A 12,026-nucleotide genomic window follows, 5' to 3' on the forward strand; every position below is an offset into this window, starting at 1 on the left:
TGAAATGACCACGGAGATGTGGCAGAATCTCCAGATTTTATGTATGACTTGTGTTGTTATTCTTTGAGCTGCTGAGTCGAGCAGCAAACATTTATAGATGTTTGTGCATTTAACAATATTTGCTGTGTTTTTGTGTTCTTTTGTTTTCCCTAGACAGTTGGAATCAGCAGAGGTAAATACACCTGCTGGTACAATACAATCTTTTGTTGTGATTAACTGATATATTTGCAGTGACAGGTAGTGGTATATGAAATAAAAACGATAGCAACTTCAAAGTGTGCCAGTAGTTGAGGGTTTTTCTCTTGCTAGTGTTTGTATTCATTTATGTTTTCCTAATAGGATAGGGAAAAAATCTTTGAAAGATAAGTTTTTGATTATGCTTCTTCACAAGTAAAGTTTTGCAAAAACAGTTGTGTTGTAAATATTAGGGCTTTTGATTGTTCAGAAGTGATGATCTCTTTTGTAACACTGCTGTATACGTTCCAGGCAGACTCCAAAGTACACTTCAGCTGGAATTTTATTTGTTGCTAAATTATTGAGGGAGGAGCTCTTAAAATTGAGAAGCAGTATCGCAATAGATTGCACTATCGCAATACTACAGATTTCAGGTTATACTTTAGCTAGGTCATGAATACTTATTGTTCACAAGTCGATGCTTTATGGTATATGTGGTTATTTACTGAGTACAATGTGACAGGCTATTTGAAAATAAAAATGGTTGTGTTGCTAGTTTAAAACTGCTCCTGGATGCTCATCATTATGAGGAAAAATTCCAAGGCAAGTTGTAGTAGATCATCAGTGAGGATGGAGGTTTGGTTGGCAGACTGATACATAGAAAAGTGTAAAGCACCTGAAACTTTGCATAAATTAATATTTTGTTCTACATCGCTCTTTCTGAGCATTGAGGAGCAACATGGAATAGTTTTCTACTTTTGTTGTGTAATCAATCTTTATGTAAGATTTTTTCTGAAGTTTTTACAGTAATAGATTAAAGCATTGTAGATTAAAAGGGTGAGTGAATGTAAAAAGTATTATAAACAGTCTAATTCATATACAGTCAAGTGTGTTTTGTTAATTTGGTTGTTACTGAAGGCTTAATTTGTATGGTATGAAGTAGAAAACATTGGAGTAGCAGCAGTATTAATAAACTGCTTAAATTCAATCTTTTGCCGTTATGAACCTGTCAACATGAGAAGCCCTATGATCTTGCTTCTTCGCAAAAATTTTGAGAACTTCAGTTGCTGTTTAGTGAAAGTGACAGCTCCACAAAATGGGACTTCAGGCTGGTGATATCACAGCTGCATGGGTTTCAGGATGTTAACAAACAGCCTTCTGTGGGGTTATCCTCCTACCTGTCCTCTGTATCTCTTTTCTGAAGATTACTGTTCCTGTACCAGGAGTGGCAGACTAGAGTGCATGCACACCCTAATGTCTTCATGCCAGATCCAGCAGTCTAACTTCTCTGACCTCTCTCTGCACTTCGTGCTGACAATAGCAGATGCCTGCATCCTGTTCCGTTGGTTCTGCTGTAAGGTTCGTAACTTCAGATCAAAGTGCAGTAGCAAACAGCTCCAGGGCAATTTGACTGTAGCTGTTTGCTGGAGGAGCATGTATCAAAGCCCTCAGGTGTGTACAGAATACCATCCTCATTTCTTCCTGTGCTTCTAGGCACGTAGCCACAGTGGCAGCAATAAAATCCATCAAAAGACACTGAACAGAGAATGATTAGCTAATAAAGTGCTGAAGAGAAGGTTATGTTTTTAGCTTTGTCCATCTCTGGAGTGTGGTTTCAGTTGGGTAAAGATTTTGCTGCACCTGGAGGGATGGTACTAACTGCATTCTCCAAAGTGCATTCTCTTGTCCAGTTATGCAGTTGGTTTTGGTGATTATGCAGGTCCACAAAAGGGATCAGCCTTCTGGTCTGGCTGAAAACTAACCCTTTTTTTTTTTTTTTCTTTTTCTCAGGGTGTGGTTAAGGAAACTGTTTTGTTTTACCAGACCACCACCCAGCTGCTAATATCAACACAAGGTAGACTGCAGGAGTACACAGCAGGGGACTGAGGAATGCAGGAAGGTACCCAGCTGGTGACAGCACATACTTAAATTGGCAAAAGCAGACTTCAAAACTTTCCTGCAGACTGAAGTAAGGTGCCTATCTCACAGTAGATTTCATACATCAGCCCTCAAGCTAGATGCCCATCCTAACCATTTCTACCCAGTAAAATTCAGCAGGAGAAGTGAGAAATCGGGATTTGTGTTCAGGATTTCCACTACTTCTGGGAGAATATCATTAACAGGCTATTGTCATGTTTCTCATATTCTCTTCTGTCTTGTAAATAGTTAATTCTTTAACATAAGTTTCCCGTCTTCAGGATGGTAAATCGCAGTCTCCAATATTTATTTTCTGAGGGCCTTCTCTTGGTTAAAATAGGAATTTGAATTTCCCATGAGGAGGTTGTACAACTACAGATGTCATACTTCAGAGCAGCTGAGGTTACTACAGTGCTTTTGTGAAAATGAGAGCACCATGAATTCTTGACTGACTAATTGAAAGTCACTGTGAGATGTGCTTTGTGTTAAGCTACTGTGTTTTGGGTTGACTGCTGTATTGGTCTCTCAGGGTTCTGTCACAGGGATGTCTGGTTAGTGAATCACAAAGAGGTTTAGGCAGGAGGCAAGTGCCAATGTGCTTAGCTGAGCTAAGATACAATCTCCAATTGTGTTCAGCAATAGATTTACAACTCTAACTTAATTTGAAAAATCAAGTCTCTCAGAGTTAAGAAATTTGATCTTGCATAAAGTCGTACAACAACAACAATGTAATGTGTCACTGTAAGTACGAATGTCAGATAAATATTCCAACTGTAGTTTCTACTTGCCATTGATGTACCTTTGATCAGTCTTAAATATTTATAGTATGTCAATCAATGTCCTATTTAAGCATTATGCTCTACTTTGTAGCTATGATTTTTCCAGACTTAACATGTGCAAGAACTTCAAATGCACACTAGAAGTTGAGGCAACGTGGTCAAATATTAGACAATCTTACATAAGTGGCAGTGAGTAAAGAAATCACTGAACAATACAAAACCACAAAAGCCTTTAGTCTCAGTATGCAAAGATTTGAATGCTCCATCCTTTGAAAAAGAAAAGTTGTCCTTTCTTTGGTAGGTTCAAAAGGGATTTAAGCACCTGGGTGCAACACTTCAAGCTCTATGAGGATGTCAGTACTTCATCTCAGGTGCTGCTTTCTAACTTTGTAGGCCTCTGACATCTGTATGTGTTTCTCTTGCTGGAGTGCATAAACCAAGTAACTCCTAGTCCTAGGAATTCATTAGGCCCTCAAGCTCTGTTCATTCTCTTACCCTTTTGACCTGAGGGCCGGATCCAACAGTTGTTCTAAGAGCATTCAAGTATAATAAATGCTGCTCAGCATATGGCTAGAGTGAGTTTGTTGCACGTGCTTGTTCTAATCATAATGCCGTTGTATGTGAAACATGAAAATCTATCTTCAAGTAGTAACTTGCCTGATTCTTTGGCCTCAGTGCTCTACAATAACATTTTCCTCCTTATTCTCGTATAAAAAGCAGTAATTCATTTATACAAGGTGGAACAGTTTCAGCAAGAAACTTGAAGTGCTGAGGAAGATCTCAGATGAAGATCTGCTTCTCTGGAAAGGCAGAAGTAAGATTTCATGAAGATATACATCTTGGGATATACATCCATTCCTATGCCAGTAATAGGCAGTACATGGTACCAAGCGTTTGGCAAGCTTTCTTTGAATATCAGCTGAGCTCAGAAAATAGGCTCAGTTCCTGAGCAGTTCACCAACACCAGGATATTAAAGGCAACTTTTTGGTGAGTAAAGAACATAGATTTCTAACATCAAGAATCTTTTTATCACTGGGATTCCTTAAGTTTCCATCTATTAAATTTCCTAAGTGTCTGTTTCCAAGGATGTTGTAAAGACTTGTGAAGCACCACTGAATGATCATGTAGGTGTTCCTTGCTCATAAGTATGAAATGCAATTGAGTAGATACTACTCTCAAAGCATATGTGAGACTGACTGTCACACTAGGCAGAACTGTTACCTCTATGCAGTCATGCAGTTTTAGGGCTGCTATCACCTGTTGTGTGGAGAACACCACAAATCTCATCCTTTTACACTGTTGACAAATGTGAATGCTTTTAATGAAGTTCTGCTAATGCTAGCAGCCTATTCATGGGAGAACAATTTAACCCCATTGTAATCTGAATAGTTAATCTTTCGTAGATCCAAGAATGTTTAGGGTACCTCAGAGGGTTACTGGGACCTGCATTCAGAGCTACCAGGTAGCTTATATCTTTCTCAGGTAAGCTTCAGCGTAAGCTACCTGTAAAATCAGTGTCACAGCCTGAAGAGAAAAGTACAGTGTGATTTTTAAGGTGGCAGTCTGTAATTGCTGTGTATGCTAATCGTATGGCATAGCACATGAGATGTGTTTCATGATAGTTTCTTTATAACTGTAAGAAGAGCTGGATTCATTAATTCTTACTACAGGGGATAAGTGGGAGCTGTTTTATTCAGACTGCAAAAGAAAATATATATATTTTTAATCTTGATAGTCTTAGGCATTATTTTAGGAGCCTTCAAAAATTCTGGAAAAAGTGTATTTTTTGCCTCTTATCAGTTCAAAAAGAAACTGTTATACTCTCTCTCTCTCTCTCTATATATATATATATATATATTGAATTGTTCCTGTGCCAGAGAAGATAATTAGGAGCGGTTGGCAGGCCCGTAAAGAAATTATCATAAAACGGTTATGGCAAAAAATGGTTGTGAATGGGCATAAAGGACATTTGCAGGTCATTCCCATTTATCTCACAGTCTACTTCCAGTGCACAAGGTTTTTAGTATTTGCAACAGCTAGGAAACAGTATTTTCAGACAGTATTCTCTAACTTAGGCACTATCAATAAAGAAAGCTAAAGTAATAAAGCAAGATAAAATTTCCTGTTAAGAACAGCTGCTTTTAAAAAATAAAAATAAAAAATCTGCAGGTCTTGTGGGTTTTGAGTAGAAGAGTGAGAACAAATCTGATATTTAATGCTGAATTTTCTGCACATTGAACATCAAATAGACTATAATGGTAGTCTATTTATTTGGACTGTAAATGTGGAATGAGGCAGAAAGAATGTAGATTCCTCAATCCTCAATGTATTTTTCTGAAAAGGAAAGGGATGGAGAGCGAATGGGAATCCCAGAGAGAGTTTCCAAGAAATTCTAAGTACAGTTGATTTTAAATACTTCAGGAGTAAGTTGGATGTAACTTTCACTTTCAAAGTTGATGTAGGCATGCTCTTTCGACACTTAACAGCTAGCATGAATGGGCTGTGCATCAATCATCAGTCATGAGCAGGTGTGTGGTCTGCTGCAGGTTGGTAGCTGAGCCTGCAGTACTGCCATAGGAGCGGAAGCTGAGAGACTGGGGTGTGTGTTTTGTTTGCTGCCCAGTATCATTCTTGTTCCTAGGAAACAATGTCAACCTCAGTGAATTTTTCATCAGTAATTTCTTCAATCAAGCAGCCTAAGCAATCTGTAAATATAGATTGAAGATAATCACCTAAGCTATCATTAAAAGATTCATCTCAATCAGCAGAGCCTGGTAGCTGATTGTCACCTGAAGCCTTGCAATTAACATGACTAGTATTTTTGACAGAATGGCTGAGTGTGGCTTGATTAATGGTGCTATCTCAGGAATTGCCTTTTCCAGTATTTATCACCATCAGAGCTGTCACTCCTGCATACTGCATTATTTTGAAGAGACTTTACAATAGATACAGGTGAAAAGAAATATATAAGACAGGCTTTAGCTGGCCTCTGGAGATTTAAGTAACAATTCAAGTGTTTGAATTTCTTCATGCGCTTCATATATTGATTATAATAATAAATCAAAAATAAAGTTAATCCCCCTTGTGCAATCAGAGGCTTTAAACTGAATTTGAAATAAATGTACATTAGGTAAAACCCCAAACTACATTGTGTAGAACAATGAGGAAAAAAAACAGTTATTCATTTTGAGTTGCAGTGGTACCTAATATGTTACATTTGAACTAGCATCACATAGAGCTGGGATTTGCTAAATAAAGTTTTGAGTTTACAGTTAGTAATCTAACTGCTCCTTTTCAATGTCTCCTTTTGTGTTTGCACTATGGTTTCAGGGATTTTTGTTTTATTTTTTCCCCTGCCTGAATTCCACCTTCTGTTTCATCCCATAATTACTTAGAGTTGTGTAAATACTAATATATTATCCCAATGCTGTGTTTGTGTCATTTATAATTACTGTCCTAGTTTATTAAAACAAGTAGTAATTAACAAAATATAAATAGCTGTAGTATTTGTATACCTGAATGGTTTTGTGGCAAGAGTATACGATTTTTTTATGCTTGTGGTTCTTTCTGCTTTGCTGTGTAGGAACAAGCAAGGCTTGAAGTAAAGCTTTACAGCCCAGCTCTGCAGTGGGAGTCATTACTTTGTCAGTATTGGTCCCTGTGGGAATCCAAGCTCCTTTAGTAGCCAACATCAGGGTTACATGCTTGATACATTCATACATTATACATAGTTCTATTCTAATACATTCCATTATTATCATTGTTTTCTTTAAGAGGAAAACCTTTTTGGTGTTATTATGTACTTCTTTTGACTTCTAATCCCTTGTCAGTAGTATCATATCTTTGACAAAGATACAAAAGTTTTGTTTTGTAAGTTTCTAAAGTAATTTTCTGAAACCTCTTATTATTGTGAATTGCCTGTATTTTTTTGTTGCTGCTACCCTTAGTATCTGACACTGGATTAACCTACTTAAAGTTTTCCTGAGGAATTTATGAAAATTCTTCACCTTTTTAATTAAAAAATAAATAAATAAATCATTTTTTGTTAAAACACAACTTTCAAGTGGCTGTAACTATAAATATTTCTATTCTGGTCTACTTAGATTCAGTTATCTTTTTAAGAAGAGCATTTGCTGAAAATCTGCTTTTATATGAAGGTTATTTTGTATTTGTAAAACCTTGTCTTATTGTACTATTTTAGACTGAATAAAAGTAAGCACATCCTATTTTTCTAGTGAAGATGAGATGAAGTGTAACGTGAGACATCAGACATCTTTCTAGGGGAAGATGAGAAGTATTGCGGTACTAAGTAGTGAGTGAGTTTTGGAAAGGAGCTGAGAAGTGGCAAATACAGTACAAATAACATGAGCTACCAGAGAAAGCAAAGGGTAAACTACATATTCTATCTATATGATAATGTAACGAAAAATGATAAAGTGCATTTTTTTCTAATTTTTCTTTGCACAAATGGATTTTAATCATGTTTGTATTTTTCATTAGTGAAGGCCTTTTTTACTTTTATGCTGTTCATCTACTAAGCCCAGTATTTGCTTAAATGCCATTTCTCAGTTACAGTCAAAACAAATTACACTGCTACCATCAAGACGACTTCATGTAGAAGTACTATCCTTAAGAAGTACAACACACAATCTTTGCCTTCAGAGTGGAACTTCTGCTAAATTGTTGTTTGTTGTTTTTTTTTTTACTTCCACAGACTCTGCAATGCTGAGCTTGCATTTTATACTTTAAACTGGCTCTTAAGATGTGATTCAGAATTAAATTTGAAATTTAAATTTAACATTTCATTTATACTTTGTAACTTGAGTGTTTTTCTAAAGACACTTCAAAACTTTCATTTGTATATTATCCTGAAGTTCTAGAACATTATTAAATTGTGCATAAATTTTAATCCCATTTGTTTCTTTTTGATTGAAACATTAGTTTTTTTGCTGATATAGAAGTGTTTGTACCCTGAGAAATATAGTCTAAATGATTTCATCAGAGTTTATACATTGTTTTTTCTCTAGTTCTTTGCATTAGGTTTGAAAGGTTTGAAATAATATTATTTTAGACCAATATTCCCTTCTACAATTTAGCTTCTAGCCACTTAGCTGAAGCACCTTACAAATGCTACCTAGTTAGGTTAGGGGTACTAAAGCTGTTTATCCTCTGTGGTGCTGTATTTTGTTTTCTGGATAAAGCTCAGAGCACATTTCTAAGTTTTCCCTGTTTCAAGTGTTCTTTCTCCTTTTCCACACTAGTCTTGTGGCCTCTAACAAACTGATTTTTTTTTTCTTTTTTCATGTCAAATTATTGCTGTCACTATCATTATGATCAAGTATTTCCCGAACCAGAGAGAGAGGTTATATTTGAAGGAAACAGCCACAAAGAATTTCTAGGTTCAGTGCATGTGGAGGAAAATTAGTAGACATAAAACTGCTTAAGCTGTTTAAAAGAGCATAATAGATCTACCTGGTTTCTGCAGAAGGGTAGGCTGGATGGTCACTGTAATTCCTTCTAGGTCTAAAGACCTGTGAATATATTCCTTTAAGGGGAATTGGATTTTGTTAAAAATGCAATATATAGAAATGGATTTTGTTGTTGTTTGCAGGGAAAAATTACTATTCCTCCAAACTGACTGTGTTCCTGGATCCTATGGTTGCAATATGGGCATGGCTTCTACCCAAGTTGTGGCCTAGTGCAGGATGTATATGTAGTTTTCTTCAAAAATCTGCATTTGCTCTGCATAAAATACAAACTGATGGAATACAAATGAGTTCTTACCTTAAGATGAGGCTCAAGCTGCTGTGGTAAGGTCCACTTTGAGTATTTTTGGAGGTGACTAGAGTCAGACAGGAGCATAGATCTGTCAGCAAAATTTATGTAAAGGCCAATTTTTAATCCAGTGAAGTGTGGAGTTGGATTTACCTCATAAACTGAGGTTAAACCTAGTTTAATCTGAGCTCAATATAAAGTATGGCATATTTCCAGCCTTTTCTAAATGGATTTTGTATGTATGTTTTGAATATTTAAGTGAAAATTGGACATAATAAACAACCGTTCAAAAATTAAAGGAGTAAAAAGAAATACATGCAGGACGTTAACATAGTAGATGCTGAATTTAGGCTGTCATCAGCAAACATCAATACAAATGTAGCTGACAGCAAATAAAATCGCATAGTGCTTTTATAGGAAAGAGTTTAATGGTTTTAAAATCTAGCAATGGGATTCTCTTTAGAGAGAAAGAGAGCCTGCAGTTGCTGTGAAGTCCATGAAAGACTCTGTGAAACCTTTTGATTCCATGTGAAAGATACTTAGCCACTAATGATGAACATTCATACTCATATTCAGCAGATAAAAGGATGGCATCTTCCACTTCTTTGAATATTCCCTTCCCCCACCAAGCTAAACCACTTATTTGTTTTCCATTCCAGAAAAATAAGTGAGAACCAGCACTGCATTTGCCAGAGTAAGGTGGATGCAGAAATAAATCTGTACATGAATAATAGTAAAGCTCTGTAGTTACAACTGTGACGTAGTCATGTCTCAAAATTTGAGTGCATGTTTTGGGTGTAAACTTTCTTCTTAGTGAATTAGTAAGATAAGGCCTTTGGTCCAGCCTTCGGTCTATTTGCTGAATTCATATTACCATCAAATGGTAGTTGTGCATGAACAGATTAAGAAAAATGCATGCCTTTAACAAATAGCTGGTAATAAAAGTAGTTTAACTAAGGATATAAAGGACTGAAAATGGGCATAATATCTCTTGATTCTAACCAGAATTTCACAATTGGAAAATAAATATTACTTTGAAAGTGAAAGACTTACTCTTCCTAAATTTAAACAGTAATAGTAACTAACGTGCTACCATAAAGCAGAAACTGGGTATGACATTAGCGCTTTCTAGGTTTAAAATTTTTACTTCACATCTTGCGTGACCTTGATGTGATCCTTTAAAAACTGTTTTACATAGCATCTCAGCTGTGTTCAAAAAGCTTTATGAGGATGGCATTGTTGTATACAAAACCAGAAAAAGTGTTTTCTGCACAGGGTTAAACACTGGTTTCAGTTACAAGTCATGCTATCACACTTTGTAATGCTAATGTCTAAGAAAGCTCTCTAAAAACTGTAAGAGTATTTAGAAGCTAGCTTTACTAGAAGACTTCTTTTCACTGTAGAGTGTTTCACTATAGAGGTCTTTTCACTAAACCCTTCTTTTTCAGAATGCATCAAGCCAAAGAATCTTACGTGAGCCAGTCGGTCCTGATGGAGCCACTTGTAACAGACCCCATTTCCTGGCTGTGTACAGATACAGGAGGTTAAAGTAACAACACTCTCAGAACCCCAAGGCATCTAAGAATGACATTTTAAAACCATTTATAGTGAATTTCATGAGGAAAGAAATAATAAAAAAACATTTAGGATAGACAGTTCCTTCTAACTAAGGCTTTGTTATTTTTTTTTCCCTTCACAGCTTCTTGTATGCAACACAAGCCATTAAAATGGGTAAGCAATATAAGAATCTGAAATAACTGTGTTCCATCATTTGCACTGCAATAGATAAATCGGAGGTGGGGGGGACACCCCACACATTTGTAAACTACTAGGACAAACAGCAAAATCAAGACTTTTATCTTGAGCAAACACAAAGAGATCCTTTCAAGACCTGCTTACTGTTTTGACCCCTTGGTTGCAGATCCTTTATAGGAGGTTGAGGGGGTGTCTATTCTGATATGTTTTCTTATTTATAGGAGAGATATGAGATTATAATTAAATAATTTGTAGTCTTCATGTTGTTTAATGAAAAGCATGTTAGCATTACCTATGTAAAAGAACAGTTAAGCTCCCATTGACACTAGTATACCCTACCTTCATGAGGTTTAGGGAAGACATAGTCCAAAAATTGTATATTAATTTCTAAATTTAAAATTTTAAATGTTTATATAATAAACATAAAGGTAAAGCTACTCAGTGCAATCCAAATATTGACAACCTTACACAGGTCTGGATCTTTCACTCTTTTGTTTACAGAGTAAATAGAACTTTCATTATGCACTTAATAGCCCTGTCTTCTGTATGGCTCCTGCCTTATTTCCTGTTTAAACTTCTTAAGTTTATTTTTTTAAGTTTCAGAATTCTTCTCAAACATTTTGCACTTTATCTGCTAGATTATGTCTCAAGGTCTTTTTCTGAGCTAAATATCCATTTTGTGAGACTACTCTTTGGCCAGAAGTGGTATCATCAATCAGAGAGAATGCAGAAAGTCAGTTATTTTAAATAAAATTCAAGTTGAAATTTTTACTGCTTTAATAACGTAGATTATTTCTCATACATTTAAATTATTCAAACGTCAGGAGAAATGACTTGTTAAATAGATGAGCCAATGATCAGGACAAAATATTTTGTTATAAACACTTTTCCTTAGTTTAGTCCTTAGTTTAATCAGGACAAACTATTCATTTCATTAAAGGATTCAGATTTTACATCTTGAAAGGGTAAATGCAATTTATATATCACTGCTCCATTGTCCAAGTTAAATTTTCATATTGCTTATGCGTTCATTTATTTTCACATATATTCTAGAAATATAATAACATAGAAAGAAAAGTAACTGCATTAGCTAATAAAAGTAGTTAATCCTTTAAAGCTTGTATGTGCTATATGTAAACAGTTACTCATTCACTTCTTGTCTGGCTGGTAAGATAACAGTCGGGCTTTAAGGGTTTTTGTTTGTTTTTGTTTTTAATCTTTGAAGTGTCAAAGTCAGAAAAAGCCATTTTAAATCTCTGTTTCAGTGAGATCTTAACATTTGTTAAAGGCAACTGATCAAAAAGGGTTGTATTTCATTTTGATTTTTCATGTTTAGCTGAACAACTAAAGACATCCAAATGCATGTAAAAATTACCAGACATTATCACAGTAATGATTTGTACAAATGAGCAACTGGTTAGATAACAATTTTAAAGATTTAGATGTATAAGCTAAGCTAATAGTGACATACCATTGTAAAAACAAGTATCATATACAAAGACAGCAATAATTCAGTCTTCACCATGTGAAGTAGCTTGTTTTGTTCTCAGGTAGAGTTCTGTACCCCACTTTAAATAACAGGCTTCATGAAAGACATGCAAATAATGCATCAAACAACATAAGGA

The sequence above is a fragment of the Cygnus olor genome, chromosome 4 (genome assembly GCF_009769625.2).
Source record: "Cygnus olor isolate bCygOlo1 chromosome 4, bCygOlo1.pri.v2, whole genome shotgun sequence".
Lineage (NCBI taxonomy): Eukaryota > Metazoa > Chordata > Aves > Anseriformes > Anatidae > Cygnus > Cygnus olor.